This window comes from Macrobrachium rosenbergii, chromosome 16, assembly GCF_040412425.1.
Source record: "Macrobrachium rosenbergii isolate ZJJX-2024 chromosome 16, ASM4041242v1, whole genome shotgun sequence".
In the NCBI taxonomy this organism is placed as follows: Eukaryota; Metazoa; Arthropoda; class Malacostraca; order Decapoda; family Palaemonidae; genus Macrobrachium; species Macrobrachium rosenbergii.
The window spans coordinates 51,071,575-51,093,601 of NC_089756.1; positions in this window are offsets into that span (position 1 = coordinate 51,071,575).

The following is a 22,027-nucleotide window of genomic DNA, read 5'->3' on the forward strand; positions in this document are numbered from 1 at the left end:
CATAAGTAGGTTGGAAAATCTGAAAATTGCACTCCGTAAAAAATTAGCATTTTTTAATCGGTAACAGCTAATTAGCAAACACATTTATAGCAAAACGATTCATTCCATGTGAAATTTCAAACATTCCCACACAATTTACTTGTCAAATAGACTCCACAAACCTAATTATTATATTTTTAGTGATTATTTAAAAAAAAAAAGTCTACGATTTTCCTTAAAAATTTCACGTTCGTCACTTTTTTTCTATTATTTCTAAGCCTTGCAAAGATTTCCTGATTGCTTTAGGAAAAAATTCAATAATTTGCCGACATCATAAAACAAACCAGAAGCCTATATCAGTTATAGTTGGGACGTATCGATTTTTACAAAGAAACTTTTCCGCGCGAACCCAACTTTTCCCTCCACGGCATAAGTCGCGTACAGGGTAGCGTTACAGGAACCCCTGTAATCGTGTTGGTGGCCTAATAAGTCATGTTAAGGTGGTAAACAAAGTAATTTTAATAAACCATCTTTTTAATAATAATGTGAAAAGCCACGTATCAAAGACGAGTTTTAATGTCGATGTCCTGCCCAGCAAATGTGAACAAAGATTAAGAAAAGATGGAAAATCTGTTGATGATTCTCATTAAAAAAATAAATCGCTATTGTAAATTTGTACTTCCAGATGACCGGAATTTTAGACAAGTCTGCGAGAAAATTCCATAGCAAACTGAAAAATTATTTGATAGAATAAGCTTCATTTTGCGTCTCTCATCGTAATGTCTAGGTAGACGCATATGTTTTGCGATCAGCGAAGTTAAGCTGCTTTGGGTGTGGTCAGTAACTGGATGGGTGACCGTCACCGAAGCCTTGTTTTATGCTCTCGATTATGAAAAGTGTTGTTTTAGTTTCATTATGAGAATTTGTTATGTATGTAAATATACACGTAAATAATTAGTAAAATGAGAGGAACTGAATTCTGTGGTGGACTGGAATCCTGCACATCAACAAGAAATCGCCTTTACATCTTACTTGATTTATAATACGAGAACAGGGGAAGGGTTCGACGTCACCACCGACGTCAGTTTTTTTTTTTTTTAATTCTTCGTTTTATAAAATTTATAATAAAATAAAAAAGATTTACATCCATATAAGAATATAGTCTCATAATGAAGGGAAAAGAAATTTTTGAAAAGCCGAGAAGCAGAGAAAGGTACAAGAATTGTATGGGTCACCTTTCCAGAGAGGGGTTGTGATAGTTTGGTTTTAATTTTGGAAATTTCTTTGATGAAAAACAGCAGTGGCAATCTGTTGCGGGGAAGAATCGCCGATAGTGACGCAAAACGAAGGTTATTCTATCAAATAATATATACGATATTATGAAGCTTTCTTGTGCGGCTGTGAAAAAATTCCGATCGTACATTAGGGACACGCCTTATAAACGATCAGTATTTAGGCTTTATTTTAGGGGCCTTGAACTGGGAGAATAGTTAATGACCACTCGGTTCTGAACTAAGGAAATGACTCTACGAAGGAATATGTCTTGGAAATGGTACAGTATCTAGAGGTTGACGGAGTATAACGCCAAATCAAATGTCCTTAAATTATAATTATATTACTTCCGAGCCTTAAAATTTACTATTCCCAAAACATTTCTGCCACCAACAAATGTCTTCTCTTTATAAAATCAGCCATGAAATCGTCAAACCTTATAATTATATTAATTGTTTTAAAAATTTCATCAAACGAGAAACGGGCAATCTCGTTTTAATTCGACTTGCAATCGTCGTGGCGATGCGATTTTGAATTTTCTTCTCTTCGTCTTCCTTTGACGACTAATCCAATGAAACAAAGATGACTTGTTTTGCGATCGCTGCGAAGTTAAGCTGCATTGGGTGTGGTCAGTAACTTGGGTGACTATCATATGAAGCCTTGTTATACAGTCTGTCGTATGAAAAAAATTGCAGTTTCATTATGAGAATGTGTTATAAAAATGTAAATATTTACTTAAATAATTCGTAAATTGGGAAGTGAAGAATTCTGTGATCGACTGGAATCCTGCACCCAACAAGAAACCGACTTAATTAACCATTTGCTTCTAATACGAGAACAGGGGAAGGGTTCGACGTCACCACCGACGCCAGTTTTTTTTTTTTTTCTTCGTTTTATATTGCCATATATACAATATAGTCTCTAATGAAAGAAAAGGGAAAAGCCGAGAGAGCATACAAGAGGGATTGGTGGCGGTCACCTTTCCAGAGTATGACCACACCCAAATGGTTAACTTCGCTGATCGAAGATCAAAACAGCAGTGGCGTCTTTAAAACGCCGATAGCGACGCAAAATGAAGGTTATTCTATCAAATAATATATTTATATCATGGTACTATTTGAAAATCCGATCGTATAGGGAAGGTCTTATACGATCAGTATTTCATTGATTTATGGTCACTTGGGGTAGAGAGATATGACCACTGGGATATGTCGCTCTACGAAGAACACTGTCTTGGAACTCCTACAGTATCTAGAGGTTGACGAACCAACGCCAAATCAAATCGCCTTAAATTACAATTATATTACATCCAGCCAAAATCTACTATTCCCAAATCATTTCTGCCACCAACAAATGTCTTTCTTTATAAAATCACGCATGAAATCCACTTTTGAATTATATTAATTGCATAGAAAACATTTCAACAACGATCAGCATCTCAAGCACCTTGCCATCGTCGTGGCGATGCGATTTTGTTTTTCTTCTCTTCGTCTTGAATGACGACGTCCAATGGAAACAAAGATGGCAAGCTTGCGATCGCTGCTGCAATGCATTTTTATTTTATTATCAATTCGGACGACATGCTATATTATTTCCAATTTCAGTCTCACAGTGACCTCAATAAAAATGGCACGATTTATTTAGTCTCATGAAAACGTCTCTTTAGATGCCGTAGATTTCTAAATTGGGAGAGTGAAGAGGCAGGAGGGTGGTCACACAATATTTGACATTACACCAAAATGTCGAAACAAAAACGAAGACTGTTCTCAGTATATGTTTGTATAAAAGGACTATTTGCTTTAATATATTTTGTTAGGTTTGTTTTTGTTTTATTGAATAGATGATGACACCAGATTCTTTGTACTACAATAATCTTTCGGCAGTTACATAAAATCTTGCGCGTTAATAAGATTTAATTTCTTGTCTTTGTTTCCTTGCATGCAAATGACAAATAACTTTATGTAATTAAATAGAAATAATGGGCCTTAAAATGGTGAACTCTTGTCGGAAACAAAAGGGCGACATTTAGTACAACATGGTAATTTCAGATCTTGCAGAAAACATTCATTCATTTTCGTAGTCACAAAGAAACAATCTTACTTTGTACAAGTACTACTGGCAATAGGGCTGTGTCGACTAAACCTTCAGTACGCGAGAGAATATTGAAACGTCATTAGAGAACAATGTTAAAGCATATATATATAAAGAGAGAGAGAGATAATAAACTTATATTGAAATGAAAAGCAAAAGACGAAATGCAGCAGCGATCACGAACCATCTTTGTTTCCATTGGACGTCGTCATTCAAGACGAAGAGAAGAAAAACAAAATCGCATCGCCAAGACGATGGCAAGGTGCTCGAGATGGTGATCGTTGTTGAAATGTTTTCTATGCAATTAATATAATTCCAGGTGGATTTCATGCGTGATTTTATAAAGAGAAGAGATGTGTTGGTGGCAGAAATGTTTTGGGAATAGTAAATTTTGGCAGGAAGTAATATAATTGTAATTTAAAGCGATTTGATTTGGCGTTGGTGCGTCAACCTCTAGATACTGTAGGAGTTCCAAGACAGATTCTTCGTAGAGTGGCATAACCGAGTGGTCATATCACTCTACCCCAAGTGACCATAAACCAATAAATACTGATCGTATAAGGCCTTCCCTATACGATCGGAATTTTTTGCAGCCGCACACGAGAGTTCCATGATATAAATATATTATTTGATAGAATAACCTTCATTTTGCGTCGCTAACGGCGTTTTAAGAAGACGCCACTGCTGGTTTTGAGATCAGTGAAGTTAAGCAGCTTTGGGTGTGGTCAGTACTCTGGAAAGGTGACCGCCACTGAATCCTCTTGTATGCTCTCTCTCGGCTTTTAAAAGGTTTCTTTTCTTTCATTATGAGACTATATTGTATATATGGATGTAAATCTACACGAAAAACTTTATAAAACGAAGAATTAAAAAAAAAAAAAACTGACGTCGGTGGTGACGTCGAACCCTTCCCCTGTTCTCGTATTATAAGCAAGTGGTAAAAGCGTGTTCTTGTTGATGTGTAGGATTCCAGTCCACCACAGAATTCAGTTCCTCTCATTTTACTAATTATTTACGTGTATATTTACATACATAACACATTCTCATAATGAAACTAAGCAACACCTTTCATACGACAGAGTATAACAAGGCTTCGGTGACGGTCACCCATCCAGTTACTGACCACACCCAATGCAGCTTAACTTCGCTGATCGCAAAACAGATGTCGTACCTTCTTACAACACATCAGTGCCGCGAAAGGAAGGATACTCCATCAAATAATACATTCATATCATGTAACTTTTGTATAAACTATCGAAATAAAACGTTTCTTCGATTTCATTCTCGTGTATCATATTACCCCTAAAACCTCTATTCCTCTAATTATAAGGTTTGACGAGCCTTCTTAGGCTGCATTTAGGAAGTACAAAGATAGACAACCATCGGGTATAGGTCGAACAGATACAGTTTGAGAGGCAACAAACATTAAGCTGGTATAAAGACACTATCTCGGATGACGTTTTTCCCACATAGACTATACTGATCTAGACATACTGTACCATTTCTAGAATTATACTTCATTTCCTTAGTTCTAGAATATTATGGACTGCACAAGCAAGTCTATAGAAGCTGAGACAAGTAAAGTCCATAGTGTGGGCTCGATGAATAGTTATACAAAGCCTTGGTTTGTAAAACTGTTTGGTTTAATATTTTTGTTTTGTTTTGTTTTCATTTTAATGAATGGTTCCAGCTTCGATCTCGTACTCGAGAATTTTTCGTACGAACAACTTCATCATGAATTTATAACACGTATTTCGCAAAGAATGTAATTCAAGTGATACGCGATTTCTTACAATATATTTTTCTATACTGGTCCTGACAGTAATCACACATGAGGGTAAAGAAATTCAGTACTTGTTACTCCAATTATATTATGTTTTTCTTCGTCAAATAAAGCTTCTCAAAAATTTGCATACTCTTCCACAGAGCCTATTCTCTCTCCTCTGGCTTGTCCAAATTTCACTAAGAGATAACTCTTTTACGACAATACTTCATGGAAAACTGTTACCCAGCTAAGTTTTATTTAAACACCTTTACAATGTAAGTTCCTAAATAATAAATTAATAGGGAATAATAACAGAACAAATGCACCAAGAATGCCACTCTCTGCTAGTGTCCCGTTTATCAGAGATACAACGTTTTATACACAAGTTAAACGTTCAAGATGTGAATATTGTCCGGCCATAAAATGCGAATTAATCTCAAGAAACACATTAACTATTCGGTCCCGATTCAGGTATAATGAAAATATAAGCCTCTTGTGACATCCAATGCGGCCTATTTATTTTCGTGTCCCAAATGTAGTTTGGGAAATTATGTAGGGGCCTCCCGTAGGCTTCTAAGGTCAGTTATCGAACAGCAAATTTAATACAAATTATAAACGTTTTAAAGCCATTACAGAGCTTCTTCCCGCAACAGCTTGCGGTCTTCGAATCGCTTTTCATAAAAGCAATAGTTCCAAAATTAACAACGAAACCACCGCAACCCTTCTCTACCTGGCATAACCATACGAGTTCTTGGGACCTTTCGCTGCTGCTTCTTCGAGTCATTCGTCTTCTTCCCTTCACTTGAAATGGTCATTCTCTTACCACTTTGTGTTTCTTTTTTTATTTTATTATAACTATTTTGGCTTTTAGGATGAATCTTTTTATTATATGCTTTATGTGTGTTCGTCTTTTTGCAGCTGTGATGATGGGACTGGACCCCGAAATGTCGCTTAATGAAGCTTTGCAAAATCACCATAAGACGTTTCCCTTCCATATATATTTTTATATATATATATATATATATATATATATATATATATATATATATATATATATATATACATACATATATATACAATAGCTTTTCATAATTAAACAAAAGAAGCCTTTTGAAAACCGAGAGCGAGCGTAAGACAGGGATCCAGTGGCGGTCACCTTTCCAGAGTACTGACCACACCCAAAGCTGCTTAACTTCACTGATCGCAAAAACCCGAGTCGCGTCTTCTTAAAACGCCGTTAGCGACGCAAAATGAAGGTTATTCTATCAAATAATATATTTATATCATGGAACTATCGTGTGCGGCTGCAAAGAAATTCCGATCGTATAGGGGAAGGCCTTATACGATCAGTATTTCATTGGTTTTTGGTCACTTGGGGTAGAGTGATATGACTACTCGGCTATGGCACTCTACGAAGGAATATGTCTTGGAACTCCTACAGTATCTAGAGGTTGACGAACCAACGCCAAATCAAATCGCTTTAAATTACAATTATATTAGTTCCTGCCAACATTTACTGTTCCCAAAACACTTCTGCCACCAACACTTCTCTTTTCTTTATAAAATCGCGCATGAAATCCACCTTGAATTATATTAATTGCATAGAAAACATTTCAACAACGATCACCATCTCAAGCACCTTGCCATCGTCTTGGCGATGCGATTTTGTTTTTCTTCTCTTCGTCTTGAATGACGATCCAATGAAACAAAGATGGTTCGTGATCGCTGCTGCATTTCGTGTTTTGCTTTTTCATTTCAATATAAGTTTATTAACTCTCTCTCTTTATATATATATATGCTTTTAACATTGTTTTCTAATGACGTTTCAATATTCTCTCGCGTACTGAAGGTTTGCCGACACAGCCCTATTGCCAGTAGTACTTGTACAAAGTAAGATTGTTTCTTTGTGACTACGAAAATGAATGAATGTTTTCTGCAAGATCAGAAATTACCATGTTGTACTAAATGTCGCCCTTTTGTTTTCGACAAGAGTTCACCATTTTAAAGCCCCTTGCTTCTATTTAATTACATAAAGTTAATGTCATTTGCATGCAAGGAAACATGGGACAAGAAATTAAATCTTATTACCGCGCAAGATTTTATGTAACTGCTGAAAGATTATTGTAGTATAAAGGAATCTGGTGTCATCATCTATTCAATAAAACAAAAACAAACCTAACAAAAATATATTAAAGCAAATAGTCCTACAAACGAAGTTTATGCATAACTGTTCATCGAGCCCACACTAGGAGCTGGTCTCAACATCTCTAGAACCTTGCATGTCTAGACCATAATATTCTGCAATTAGGAAATGAACTGTCATTCTAGAAATGGTACAGTATTGCTGAACTAAACTAGTCTATATGTAGGAAAAATGGCAGGCGAGATGTGTCTTTTAAACGGGCCTATTGTTTCTTGCTTCTCAAACTGCTGTATATCATCTTCGCTTATACCCGATGGTTATCGATCTTTTGTACCTCCTAAATGCAGCCTAATAAGGCTCGTCAAACCTTGTCATTGTAAGAGTATCAGTTTGTTTATTGGTATTCATATATACGAGATTAAATTAGAAAAAAATGGGCTATTTACTGAGAAAAGTCTTTGTTTTATTTCGACTTTTCGGTGTAACATCATACTGAGGGCGACCACCCTCCTGCCTCTTCACTCTCCCGATTTAGAAATCTACGGCACCTAAAGGGACGTTTTCATGAGACTAAATAAATCGTGCCATTTTTATTGAGGTCACTGTGAGACTGAAATTGGAAATAATATAGCATGTCGTCCAAATTGACCAAAATGAAAAGCAAGGAGGACTTGCAGAAGCGATCGCAAGCTGCCATCTTTGTTTCCATTGGACGTCGTCATTCAAGACGAAGAGAAGAAAAACAAAATCGCATCGCCGCGACGATGGCAAGTTGCTCGAGATGGTGATCGTTGTTGAAATGTTTTCTATGCAATTAATATAATTCAAGGTGGATTTCATGCGTGATTTTATAAAGAGAAGACATTTGTTGGTGGCAGAAATGTTTTGGGAATAGTAAATTTTGGCAGGAAGTAATATAATTGTAATTTAAGGCGATTTGATTTGGCGTTGGTGCGTCAACCTCTAGATACTGTAGGAGTTCCAAGACAAAATCCTTCGTAGAGCGGCATAACCGAGTGGTCATATCTCTCTACCCCAAGTGACCATAAATCAATGAAATACTGATCGTATAAGGCCTTCCCCTATACGATCGGAATTTCTTTGCAGCCGCACACGATAGTTCCATGATATAAATATATTATTTGATAGAATAACCTTCATTTTGCGTCACTATCGGCGTTTTAAGAAGACGCCACTGCTGTTTTGAGATCAGTGAAGTTAAGCAGCTTTGGGTGTGGTCAGTACTCTGGAAAGGTGACCGCGACTGATTCCCTCTTGTATGCTGTCTCTCGGCTTTTAAAAGGTTTCTTTTCTTTCATTATGAGACTATATTGTATATATGGATGTAAATCTACACGAAAAACTTTATAAAACGAAGAATTAAAAAAAAAAAACTGACGTCGGTGGTGACGTCGAACCCTTCCCCTGTTCTCGTATTAGAAGCAAGTGGTTAATTAAGGCGTGTTCTTGTTGATGTGTAGGATTCCAGTCCACCACAGAATTCAGTTCCTCTCATTTTACTAATTATTTACGTGTATATTTACATACATAACACATTCTCATAATGAAACTAAGCAACACCTTTCATACGACAGAGTATAACAAGGCTTCGGTGACGGTCACCCATCCAGTTACTGACCACACCCAATGCAGCTTAACTTCGCTGATCGCAAAACAGAAGTCGTACCTTCTTACAACATATTAGTAGGCCAATATTAAGCGTTTTCTATCAAATAATACATTCATATCATGTAACTTTTGTATAAACTGTCGAAATAAAACGACTCCTCTTCCGAGTTAATTGCCTGTTTCTTCGATTTGATTCTCGTGTATCATATTACCCCTAAAACCTCCATTCCTCTAATTATAAGGTTTGACGAGCCTTCTTGGGCTGCATTTAGGAAGTACAAAGATAGACAACCATCGGGTATAGGTCGAACAGATACAGTTTCAGAGGCAACAAACTTTAAGCCCGTTTAAAGACACTATCTCGGGTGACATTTTTCCCACATAGACTATACTGATCTAGAAATACTGTACCGTTTCTAGAATTATACTGTAGTTCATTTCCTTAGTTCTAGAATATTATGGACTATACAAGCAAATCTATAGAAGCTGAGACAAGTAAAGTCCATAGTGTGGGCTCGATGAATAGTTATACAAAGCCTTGGTTTGTAAAACTGTTTGGTTTAATATTTTTGTTTTGTTTTGTTTTGATTTTAATGAATGGTTCCAGCTTCGATCTCGTACTCGAGAATTTTTCGTACGAACAATTTCATCATGAATTTATGACACGTATTTCGCAAAGAATGTAATTCAAGTGATAAGCGATTTCTTACAATATATTTTTCTATACTGGTCCTGACAGTAATCATATATGAGGGTAAAGAAATTCAGTACTTGTTAGTCCAAATATATTATGTTTATCTCCGTTAAATAAAGCTTCTCAAAAATTTGCATACTCTTCCACAGAGCCTATTCTCTCTCCTCTGGCTTGTCCAAATTTCACTATGAAATAATTCTTTTACGTCAATACTTCATGGAAAACTGCTATCCAGCTAAGCTTTCTTTAAACACCTTTACAATGTAAGTTCCTAAATAATAAATTAATAGGGAATAATAACAGAACAAATGCACCAAGAATGCCACTCTCTGCTAGTGTCCCGTTTATCAGAGATACAACGTTTTATACACAAGTTAAACGTTCAAGATGCGAACATTGTCCGGCCATAAAATGCGAAATAATCTTAAGAAACCCATTAACTATTCGGTCCTTATTCAGGTATAATGGAAATATAAGCCTCTTGTGACATCCAATGCGGCCTATTTACTTTCGTGTCCCAAATGTAGTTTGGGAAATTATGTCGGGGCCTCCCGTAGGCTTCTTAAGGAGAGTTATCGAACAGCAAATTTAATACAGAATATAAATGTTTTAAAATCATTACATAGCTTCTTCCCAGCAACAGCTTGCGGTCTTCGAATTGCCTTTCATAAAAGCAATAGTTCCAAAATTAACAACCAAACTACCGCAACCCCTCTCTACCTGGCATAACCATACGAGTTCGTGGGACCTTTCGCTGCTTCTTCTTCGAGTCATTCGCCTTCTTCCGTTCACTTGAAATGGTCATTCTCTTACCACTTTGTGTTTCTTTTTTTTATTTTATTATAACTATTTTGGCTTTTAGGATGAATCTTTTTATTATATGCTTTATGTGTGTTCGTCTTTCTGCAGCTGTGATGATGGGACTGGTTGTAATGTCGCTTTAATAAAGCTTTGCAAAATCAACATAAGACGTTTCCCTTCCATATATATATATATATATATATATATATATATATATATATATATATATATATATATATATATATACATACATATATATACATATATAATTCACAATTTTCATAATTAAACAAAAGAAGCCTTTTGAAAACCGAGAGCGAGCGTAAGACAGGGATCCAGTGGCGGTCACCTTTCCAGAGTATTGACCACACCCAAAGCTGCTTAACTTCACTGATCGAAAAACCCGAGTCGCGTCCTCTTAAAACGCCTTTAGCGACGCAAAATGAAGGTTATTCTATCAAATAATATATTTATATCATGGAACTTTCGTGTGCGGCTGCAAAGAAATTCTGATCGTATAGGGAAGGCCTTATACGATCAGTATTTCATTGGTTTATGGTCACTTGGGGTAGAGTGACATGACCACTCGGCCATGGCACTCTACGAAGGATTCTGTCTTGGAACTCCTACAGTATCTAGAGGTTGACGCACCAACGCCAAATCAAATCGCCTTAAATTACAATTATATTACTTCCTGCCAAAATTTACTATTCCCAAATCATTTCTGCCACCAACAAATGTCTTCTCTTTATAAAATCACGCATGAAATCCACCTTGAATTATATTAATTGCATAGAAAACATTTCTACAACGATCACCATCTCAAGCACCTTGCCATCGTCGCGGCGATGCGATTTTGTTTTTCTTCTCTTCGTCTTGAATGACGACGTCCAATGGAAACAAAGATGGTTCGTGATCGCTGCTGCATTTCGTCTTTTGCTTTTCATTTCAATATAAGTTTATTATCTCTCTCTCTTTATATATATATGCTTTTAACATTGTTTTCTAATGACGTTTCAATATTCTCTCGCGTACTGAAGGTTTGCCGACACAGCCCTATTGCCAGTAGTACTTGTACAAAGTAAGATTGTTTCTTTGTGACTACGAAAATGACTGAATGTTTTCTGCCGGATCTGAAATTACCATGTTGTACTAAATGTCGCCCTTTTGTTTCCGACAAGAGTTCACCATTTTAAAGCCCCTTTGCTCTATTTACTTACATAACGTTCGTATCATTTGCATGCAAGGAAGCAGGAGATAAGAAATCAAAACTTATTAACGCGCAAGATTTTATGTAACTGCTGAAAGATTATTGTAGTATAAAGGAATCTGGTGTCATCATCTATTCAATAAAACAAAAACAAACCTAACAAAAATATATTAAAGCAAATAGTCCTACAAACTATATACTGAGAACAGTCTTCGTTTTGTTCGACATTTTGGTGTAATATCATATTGTGGGCGACCACCCTCCTGCCTCTTCACTCTCCCAATTTAGAAATCTACGGCATCTAAAGGGACGTTTTCATTAGACTGAATAAATCGTGCCATTTTTATTGAGGTCACTGTTTGACTGAAATTGGAAATAATATAGTATGTCGTCCAAATTGACCAAAATGAAAAGCAAGGAGGACTTGCAGAAGCGATCGCAAGCTGCCATCTTTGTTTCCATTGGACGTCGTCATTCAAGACGAAGAGAAGAAAAACAAAATCGCATCGCCAAGACGATGGCAAGTTGCTCGAGATGGTGATCGTTGTTGAAATGTTTTCTATGCAATTAATATAATTCAAGGTGGATTTCATGCGTGATTTTATAAAGAGAAGACATTTGTTGGTGGCAGAAATGTTTTGGGAATAGTAAATTTTGGCAGGAAGTAATATAATTGTAATTTAAGGCGATTTGATTTGGCGTTGGTGCGTCAACCTCTAGATACTGTAGGAGTTCCAAGACATAATCCTTCGTAGAGCGGCATAACCGAGTGGTCATATCTCTCTACCCCAAGTGACCATAAATCAATGAAATACTGATCGTATAAGGCGTTCCCCTATACGATCGGAATTTCTTTGCAGCCGCACACGATAGTTCCATGATATAAATATATTATTTGATAGAATAACCTTCATTTTGCGTCACTATCGGCGTTTTAAGCAGACGCCACTGCTGTTTTGAGATCAGTGAAGTTAAGCAGCTTTGGGTGTGGTCAGTACTCTGGAAAGGTGACCGCGACTGATTCCCTCTTGTATGCTCTCTCTCGGCTTTTAAAAGGTTTCTTTTCTTTCATTATGAGACTATATTGTATATATGGATGTAAATCTACACGAAAAATTTTATAAAACGAAGAATTACAAAAAAAAAAAAAACTGACGTCGGTGGTGACGTCGAACCCTTCCCCTGTTCTCGTATTAGAAGCAAGTGGTTAATTAAGGCGAGTTCTTGTTAATGTGCAGGATTCCAGTCCACCACAGAATTCAGTTCCTCTCATTTTACTAATTATTTACGTGTATATTTACATACATAACACATTCTCATAATGAAACTAATTAACACTTTTCATACGAGAGCATAAAACAAGGCTTCGGTGACGGTCACCCATCCAGTTACTGACCACACCCAAAGCAGCTTAACTTCGCTGATCGCAAAACATATGCGTCTACCTAGACATTACGATGACAGCGGCAGCTTGGCTGCATGTCTATGCCTTTTTTCAGTTTGCTAAGTTAATTTTCTCGTAGAGTTGTCTAAAAGTGGTCATCTGGAAGTATAAATTTATAATAGCGATTTATTTCTTTTAACGAGAATCGTCAACAGATTTTCCATCTTTTCTTTATCTTTGTTCACATATGCTGGGCAGGACAGCGAAATTAAGGGCGTCTTTGATACGTGGGTTTTCACATTATTACAAAAGATGGTTTAATAAGTACTTTATTTACCACTTTAAGTTGACTTATTAGGCCTCTTGTGCTTATGGGGGTTCCTGTAGCGCTACCCTGTACACGACTTACGCCGTTGAGGGAAAAGTTGGGTTCGCGCGGAAAAGTTTCTTTGTAAAAATCGATACGTCCAAGCTATAACCGATATACGCTTCTGGTTTGTTTTATGATGTCGGCAAATGATTGAAATTTTTCCTAAAGCATTCGGGAAATCTTTGCAAGGCTTAGAAATAATAGAAAAAAAGTGACGAACGTGAAATTATTAAGGAAAATCGTAAACTTTTTTTTTTAAATAATCACGAAAAATATAATAATTAGGTTTCTGGAGTTTATTTGACACGTACATTGTGTGGGAATGTTTGAACTTTCACATGGAATCAATCGTTTTGCTATAAATGTGTTTGCTAATTAGCCCTTACCGATTAAAAAATGCACATTTTTTACGGAGTGCAATTTTCAGATTTTCCAACCTACTTATGTTGACATTTCGTATCGTACCTAAGTAAGGAGTAACGATAGAAAAAAAATAAAGGTGGCATTAGAAAGCTGAATAAATTTCCTATAAAACACACAAAATAAAGATATATGTATTGTTGGAATAAAACTGAACAATGGTCGTTAGATTACGGACAATCTTTTTCTCTCTTTCTACGAAAATATGCGGCAACTATTATATAGAAACGTTGATATTTTTACATTTTGCTGTTCAGCACGATAAAGTGCAAAAGAATGGCCGTTCGGATGATATGAAGTTATTTACAGATGCAGGCGTTGAAGTTATTTACAAGCGCACAAAAAATTATCTACGCATGCACAAAATCCTGCCGAACTACGGCGTTCAACGCGTTCAACGCTGACATTTTCGTAATTTCTCGGTAATAAATAATGCTAGAAAAAAAGTGAAAACTGCGATGGAAAGCTGAATAAATTTCCTACATTATATAATACCTAAAATTAATGTGTTGCCCGTAAATAGTTGAGCAATTGAAGCTCAAAGATAAGTTTTGTTTCACGTACAGTCAATTGTTCGCTAAAGATTTTTATATAGAAACGTTGATATTTTTACATTTTGCCGTTCAGCGTTCAGCTCGATAAAGTACAAAGAATGGCCGTTCGAATGATATATAATACATGCACACTGAAGTTATTTACAGATACACAAACAGGCGTACAAAAAATTATTCACGCACTCGTAAACCCTAGGCGGAACTACGCGACTCGACTGGGTTCTCAAGTAGTCATATTTACGCTCACATTTTTCGTAATTACTCGGTAATGCATAACGCAAAGAAAATATTGAAAATTGCAATGGAAAGCTGAATAAATTTGCTATAAATAGCCCACGTAAAAGCAATATGTGTTCCCAGAAAAAATTGAGCAACTGAAGCTGAAAGACGGAAATGTTGTTGAAAGACAGAAATATATATATAAAAAAAGTAAATTCTTACGAAAAAAGAAAACGTTGCTATTTTTACATTCAGAGGTTTAACATGTGAAAATGCCGGTTTCCTGTTTACGTTTTCTTGTATGTACAAGATCTGCCCGCGCAATGGCGCAGTCCTCGTCTTCCTCGGATGACTCGTTTTTTTGGTGAATTTCCCCGAAAATAACTTACGAATGGCGCGGAATTCGCGTCATCGGAGCACTTACGGCGAAAAATTTATAGAAGCGGTTTCCCGTCATCGGATCACCAGAGGGTGTGTGTGTGTGTGTGTGTGCGTGTGTGTACACATACATTATATATATACGCTTGGTGTTTCTTTAGAAAGTCGAAGGCAAAAAACATGGAATAAAGGTAATTTTAGTTCAGACGCAGGGGAAAGCAACCTTGCACTCAGGGAAGCCTTGAGATAGATAGATAGATAGATAGATAGATAGATAGATAGATAGATAGATAGATATATGTGTACGTATGTATGTATGTATGTCAAAACTGCCAAAGTCCTTATGTAACAACACCACGCGCCCTTTGCGATTTCTAAATTACAGGGAGATCTATCTCAACCGAATTCAGTACTAACAAGAATAACACATTAATTTTATTAATGAATAGTACCACAATTAAGTACTTCCACTTACTGAACAGTCCCTATAGACATGGGCTCAGATCGTAAGTCTGTGAGATACGACGAGAGGAACGCGCCTCTCTCTCTCTCTCTCTCTCTCTCTCTCTCTCTCTCTCTCTCTCTCTCTCTCTCTCTCATTTATATATATATTATATATATATATATATATATATATATATATATATATATATATATATATATATATATACATCTTACTACAGTAGTAATCATGGGTTGATTTTCAGACCTTAGAGGACTCAGTACTCAAGTTTACCTGATCAAATTATATTCACCATTCGCAAAATTATGATCACGGGAAAATGAAATAAGATGGAAGGACATTGAAAAACACGTGCTGAATTTAACCTTAAAATTAATTTAATAGCTAAAGGTTAAACATATCAAACAGGCAAATATATAAGAAATAAATGAAACGGGGGTTACAATTGAAAGGCACTCAAACTAACCAAAATTACAAAGTTCAAAGAATAAGAGTAATAGCCCTTTCTAAAGCATACATACACACACACACACACACACACACACACACACACACACACACACACACAAAACACGACACCAAATAACTGACCAACTGCACAAAAAAATAAATAAAGCTGCTCCTTCCCTTCTGCATTCGAGTTTTATTGTGGAAACGAGACGACACAATCACTGTGAACACAGACCTGACTTACAAACTTCAAATCAACATAAAAACTTGAAGCTAATTCTTAAGTTTGTTATCAAAAATAAACTAAAAGCACAGACCTGACTTACAAATTTCAAATCAACATAAAAACTTCAAGCTAATTCTTAAGTTCGTTATCAAAAATAAACTAAAAGCACAATATTCTGGAACCTCTACATATCTGTTAAACGTAGTGAATCAAATGGTGGCGTGTGACAACACAATTTTAGATGATGTCATTGCCTAAACAGGACACGTAATTACGAACACACACACATTCTTAAACACAATACTGGAAATGGCAAAGTGACAAGCGTTGGGCACCACACAACACTTATGTAGTCTTAAGCGTCATTTTCTTTTGGAAGGTTATCAAAGGGAATCTACCTCAAAAAGGCAATTTTTACAACAGCCTATCAAGTACACCTTGAAAAACAACCTTTTTCAGATTAGCTACTGACAGGATGAGTTTGTCAAGTAATTATATTTGGTTACAGTAGGCTAACTTAGATCGACAAAGCAACAATGCCATAGGTTTCCTTAATTAAGGGCACATTAGCTCTTGAAGTAATTTAACGAATGAAGCTGATACTGTGTCCCTGTAAATAGTAGGGACTATATCAGTCTGATTCCTGTTCATGACCTAGTAATGACCAGTATATTGCTTTTATACAATGCACAGTAATGTGCATTACTGCGAAATAGCATATGTCCAAAGAAAGCCGTAGCGTAAGCCTACTACCTCTCTCTCTATTTTCCCCTACAAACAGGTCAGATACCATCATTTTTACCATCTTGTGTATTGTTTGATTCATGAGTGATCGCAACTCTTTATAAATGGCATTAAACATACATTTTCAAGTATATAATTTAGAAACTCATGATGAAAATATTACTTATGCAGTAAATATCGACTTTGCGAGCAGGAATTAACAGGCACTGACCACTATTGCCAAGAGGGAGAAGCCAATAATGCATAATATATTTCACGGTGTATCTCATTTTAAGAATATTATGTTGTTAAATTAGTGTTGCATTAGGTTTAGATGTATCTGACTAAAACGTATAAGTCATACAGGACATAAGCTGTGAAACTGGGAAGTTTTTCTTAGGCATCGTGACTGGCAGTAATGGATATGTGACCTAGGAGCTAAAGGGCGTGGCTTGTGACGTCATGGATCAGCTCCGCTCGCTTTGATTGGTCCTAATTTTCCCCTATCCTTATACTCTTCCAGATTTGGGAAATATGCTGCCCGGCAAGATTGCGATAGCACACGGCAGAATCCGTGGAAGAAGTATTTGTGACAATGCTTTTTTTCTATTCATGTTAAGACATTTGTTTACTCGAGTGATTTAGCCCGTGATATGATTTATGTCAGATTTACTGATTCCTTTGCCACAAGTAAATTGAATCTGTTTGGAGTGCGAAGGATTTTTTACCGAAGGATTTTTCATGTTTTTTTTCGGTGGGGAGAGAAAGGCACCATAAATCATCTTCGGCTGTAGAAGAGAGAGAGAGAGAGAGAGAGAGAGAGAGAGAGAGAGAGAGAGAGAGAGAGAGATGAGAAATCTAATGATAGTAAAGACCTTGCACCAACGTTATTCCCCTTAAAGTTGGTGATAGTAAAGTCAGGTTACTTTCTTGGTTGTAATTTCTGTTTATAATCTTGTTTTCAAGCCCCTTTCCTTGTGGCCCTTTCCCTGGCCCCTTTCTGTCGATGAAACAGTATTATTAGTATTATTTCGGATTCAGGGCTTTGCAGTGACAAGCATATAGAAAGTGTGAAAAATCTTGTAGTCAAGGGGACATTGAGAATGCTACAAATATATTTATATTAGGTAAAAAAATGTAGCCAGTAGATTCTGTGTATATAACGTGTGAGGGTTTTTAATGAGACCTTCGAGTCAAATCTGTAGACTTGTATCGATGGCGCTAAGGAATTTTTTTTTTTTTTTTTATTTTGAAATGAGGTGGTGGGGGGTTGCGTTTGCGGGAGGGAAATGGAGCAATAACAAGTCAGAGAGTAGAACAGGTAGTGTGTACGTACCAAAGAAAACAGGTTGGCGATGATAGACAGAAAGTAGTTCAGTTGGTGAACGACATGAGGGGTCGCTACAAAACGAGCAGTCGTCATGTGCTGGAGGAGCACTAACCCCCCCTCTCCCCACCAACGCTAATTAAATGGTAACCCAATTTTTCACCGGTTTTTTTATGCTTTCCAGCGATTAATACTTACTTATGTCGTTAAGTTGGTAGCCTATACATCTGTTTCCAATAGACCTGTGTCGTATCTTTATTTGTTTTTCTTATTAAGTTTTATTAAGTCTTCATGTTTAGACGCCAATTTTTTTTTATTATTTTTGTGGCGAATATCTTGTTGCAGACTGGAAATTTACTTTAATATTATATTTACGAAGTTGTTGAAGGGGATTTCACGAGAGACAAAAAAGTCAGAAATGTGGACGTATATTTTATTTCCAGCACTACTTGAGAGAAAGATTTGACTAGTTGTCATGACACGTAAGGTACACTGAACATAGGAACGAAGCACATACAGTAGACACGATGCGCCTTTTGGGAGGAGAGGTACCCATCACAATGGATGCGAAGCTGTAGGGCATATGGCGAACACGGACAACAAAAATAGGATAATGTTACTGGTTGACACTGGAAGAATGGCGTGCTGTTTCTGGCTGTAATCAGCTTCGAATGGTGCCAAAGGTTTTTTGCGGTAAATAATAATTGGTTATACTATAGTAAATGCCTGAAGAAGAGCTTCCTCATTCGAAAGTGATAAAGTAGGCAGGAAACATTAACATGCGTTACGAATTTAAAAACAGGTCCATTTAACTACGATTACTTCCAAGGCTTAGAATGGGTATATAAAAACTGGAATTAGTATTGTATAAAAATGAAGCAGGAAAGGTCAAGGAAATATATGGATAGGTAAATGTAGGGTGAATATATTTTACAAGATAATTAAGTAAAATAGGTGGAAGTCAATGTCCTGAAAAAGGCAAAGCAATATAAAATAGAGTTGAAAATTTTAGAGAGAAATAGCATAAGCACAGATCGCCAGACAGTTATGTTATAAAGTAGGAATGTTGTAAAGTAGGCAATATTTTGTAAAACATGAACAGAAACATTATGTATAAAATCGGTAAAGTGTGAAATAATGTGCCCAATGAAATTATAATGATAAGCAGAAGCTGAAAAGATGTAGCGAGAATATAATGATAAATAATGATATGTGGGATGTAAGTTTGGGTATAACACTGGATTGAAAGCTAATATTTTTTATTACGGTTTTATATAACAAGAAAGGCACAAGAAACAATAGTTAATAAATTTATAATACAGGGAAGAAAAACATTGTAAGTTTTAGAATTTATGTAATATGAAATGTAGGAATAACTTATTCGTTACAAAGTGTATCAATTCAGGCTATAAAACCAGTAATAGGAAAAATCATACCTGACAGTGTATAAGATAAATATTATGGAAATTACATAATGACTACAAAGTGATAAAACAAGAAACGATAACTTAACGTAATAAAACTGGCATTACGGAAAATAATACCTTACATTTCAAAAAAACAGATATAGTATGAAATGGCATCTTGCCGGTACAGTGACAAATGACTTAGAAATATGATAAGTTTGTTAAGCCATGATTACTTACATTATATTAACACACTAGTAAAAATAACTTAGAAAACTACTATAATTGACATGTTATTAAAGTATTGATAACTTCAACGGGGGTAGCGAGTGTTTTATTACTAAAAAATTGTAAACAGTTATAGAGAAAAATAACGTGTAGATGATGAAATAGATAATTGGCCATGTACTTAGACTGACCGTACACTTGGCACAGTGTTAGGGAGTAACATACAAGTTATGAAATTGTTATAAAGCCAGGTAATCTATATAGGGTGTATATATGTTACAGGTTAAAATAGCTTAAAACTTATAAAATAAAAGTAGATATAGCGACAAGTAACGCGTCAAACATGGCGGTTATGGTGGTAAATAACCTACGGGTAATAAAATCTTTGTACCTGTAAAATTTATGTTGAGGATAAAAAACCCAAGTAATTTAAAAGGGATGTATTGAGAAACAAGAAATCACAGGTTTTGCAACTTTTATTTTGAAAACCAGTAACTTGAGGGTTACAAGCAACGTATAATCATAATAACTTAGAGGTTACAAGCAATGTATTATAAGCAATAACTTAAAGGTTATACAGTTGATTTATCGAGACACTACAACTTACAGGATATGAAATAAGAATAATGATCAATTAACTTACAAGTTATAAAATAATGAGTATATTGAGGAAATAACTTAAGGTTACAGGAAATAACTTACCTTAACATGGCAGAAATTTAGACCACAAATATCTTTTAATTGTAGAATCGCCTTTCCAGAAGACTGTACAAGTTTTAAACTTTAGCAGTAAAACCTGATCACACAGATTACAAGACTGTTATAATCATAAGCAATGCAGTACAGGTTACAAACAATAAAACTGTAGGAGAGAGTACCTTGAGGTTTCAAAAATAAATAATAACCCGGAATATACTTGTTACAACGTGATGAAACAATGGGGTACGAGTAACAAATAAAACAGCTAGTTGTATATAAGTTCCAAAATTGTAAAACTACTAGTACAATACAGATTAAACGAGTACCATACAGGTGACAGAACGGCAAAACTGGTAAAATAACTGCACCACGCAGGTTACAAAGCTGATTAGGTAGCTGATCATCCCCAGGACCAGTACAAAAACAACCAGAATGTTTTAATATAAAACTAAGGTTTTTGGCAGAAACTGTTGTTTAAATAATAATAACAATGCTTTGTTTAAATAATAATACTAATGTTCCCCCGAAATCAAGAGAAAATCGAGCCCAAAGTAAACTTGCCCAGAGAGCAGCATTATTAAACACGTTCAACATTCACGTCAGCCATCACATTCCCCCAGTGATGGCGTGCATTCATTAACTACAACAGTGAGTAAAATGGATTGAATGTATGTCTGGTCCACAGACATCATTCCCACAACGGAAGGTTCTCCGTCCCATTTAGAGATTACACAACAGTTTTTAGGTTAATGGTAAATTTAGTATATGCATTTTACGTGTAATCTTTTGATATAGATGACCTACAGTATCTGTGATACATTTTAGTGTAATCTTCGTATCGTCATTTTGCGTGATATATTTTCAGTCGTAATTTTTATTCTAGATTTTATAAGAGCATTTATTGAACCATTTTTAGGTTGCTTCTCCAATGATTTTATGATTTTGAGAAATTTTTTCAGTGTATTTCATTAATTATAGTTACCCATAAGCTTAAATATTCAATCATTGGGTTCTCTCTCTCTCTCTCTCTCTCTCTCTCTCTCTCTCTCTCTCTCTCTCTCTCTCTCTCTTTTGGGAATGGAACCAATTTATTTAATTTTTAGCTTCATGACTGAAGCATAATGCATTATCTTCCATTTTCTTTATTATTTTCCGTAAAGAAAAGACTTTTTTTTCCAGACTTATAAATGGTCGGTGTTATTTATCTTTTAATGAATTGTTTATATAGTAATAAGCATTAGCCCTTATCAAATGTACGAGATTTGATAGATTACACGTAATATACATTACTTGCTAGCAACGTCGATTCAAAAAATAGAATTTTTACACGTAGAGAATAGGATTACTATATATATTAGACAACATGCAGTACTTAAGAATAGAAGCATATGAATACGGTCTTGGTATGTATATATATATGTATAAATACGGGAACAACGTAGATAAATAGAAATGCTCAAGCTATCATCTTCGGTTTTTATTCTAATTCTACCATTAAAAATATCTTAAAATTCTTATATATATATATATATATATATATATATATATATATATATATATATATATATATATATATATATATATATATATATATAT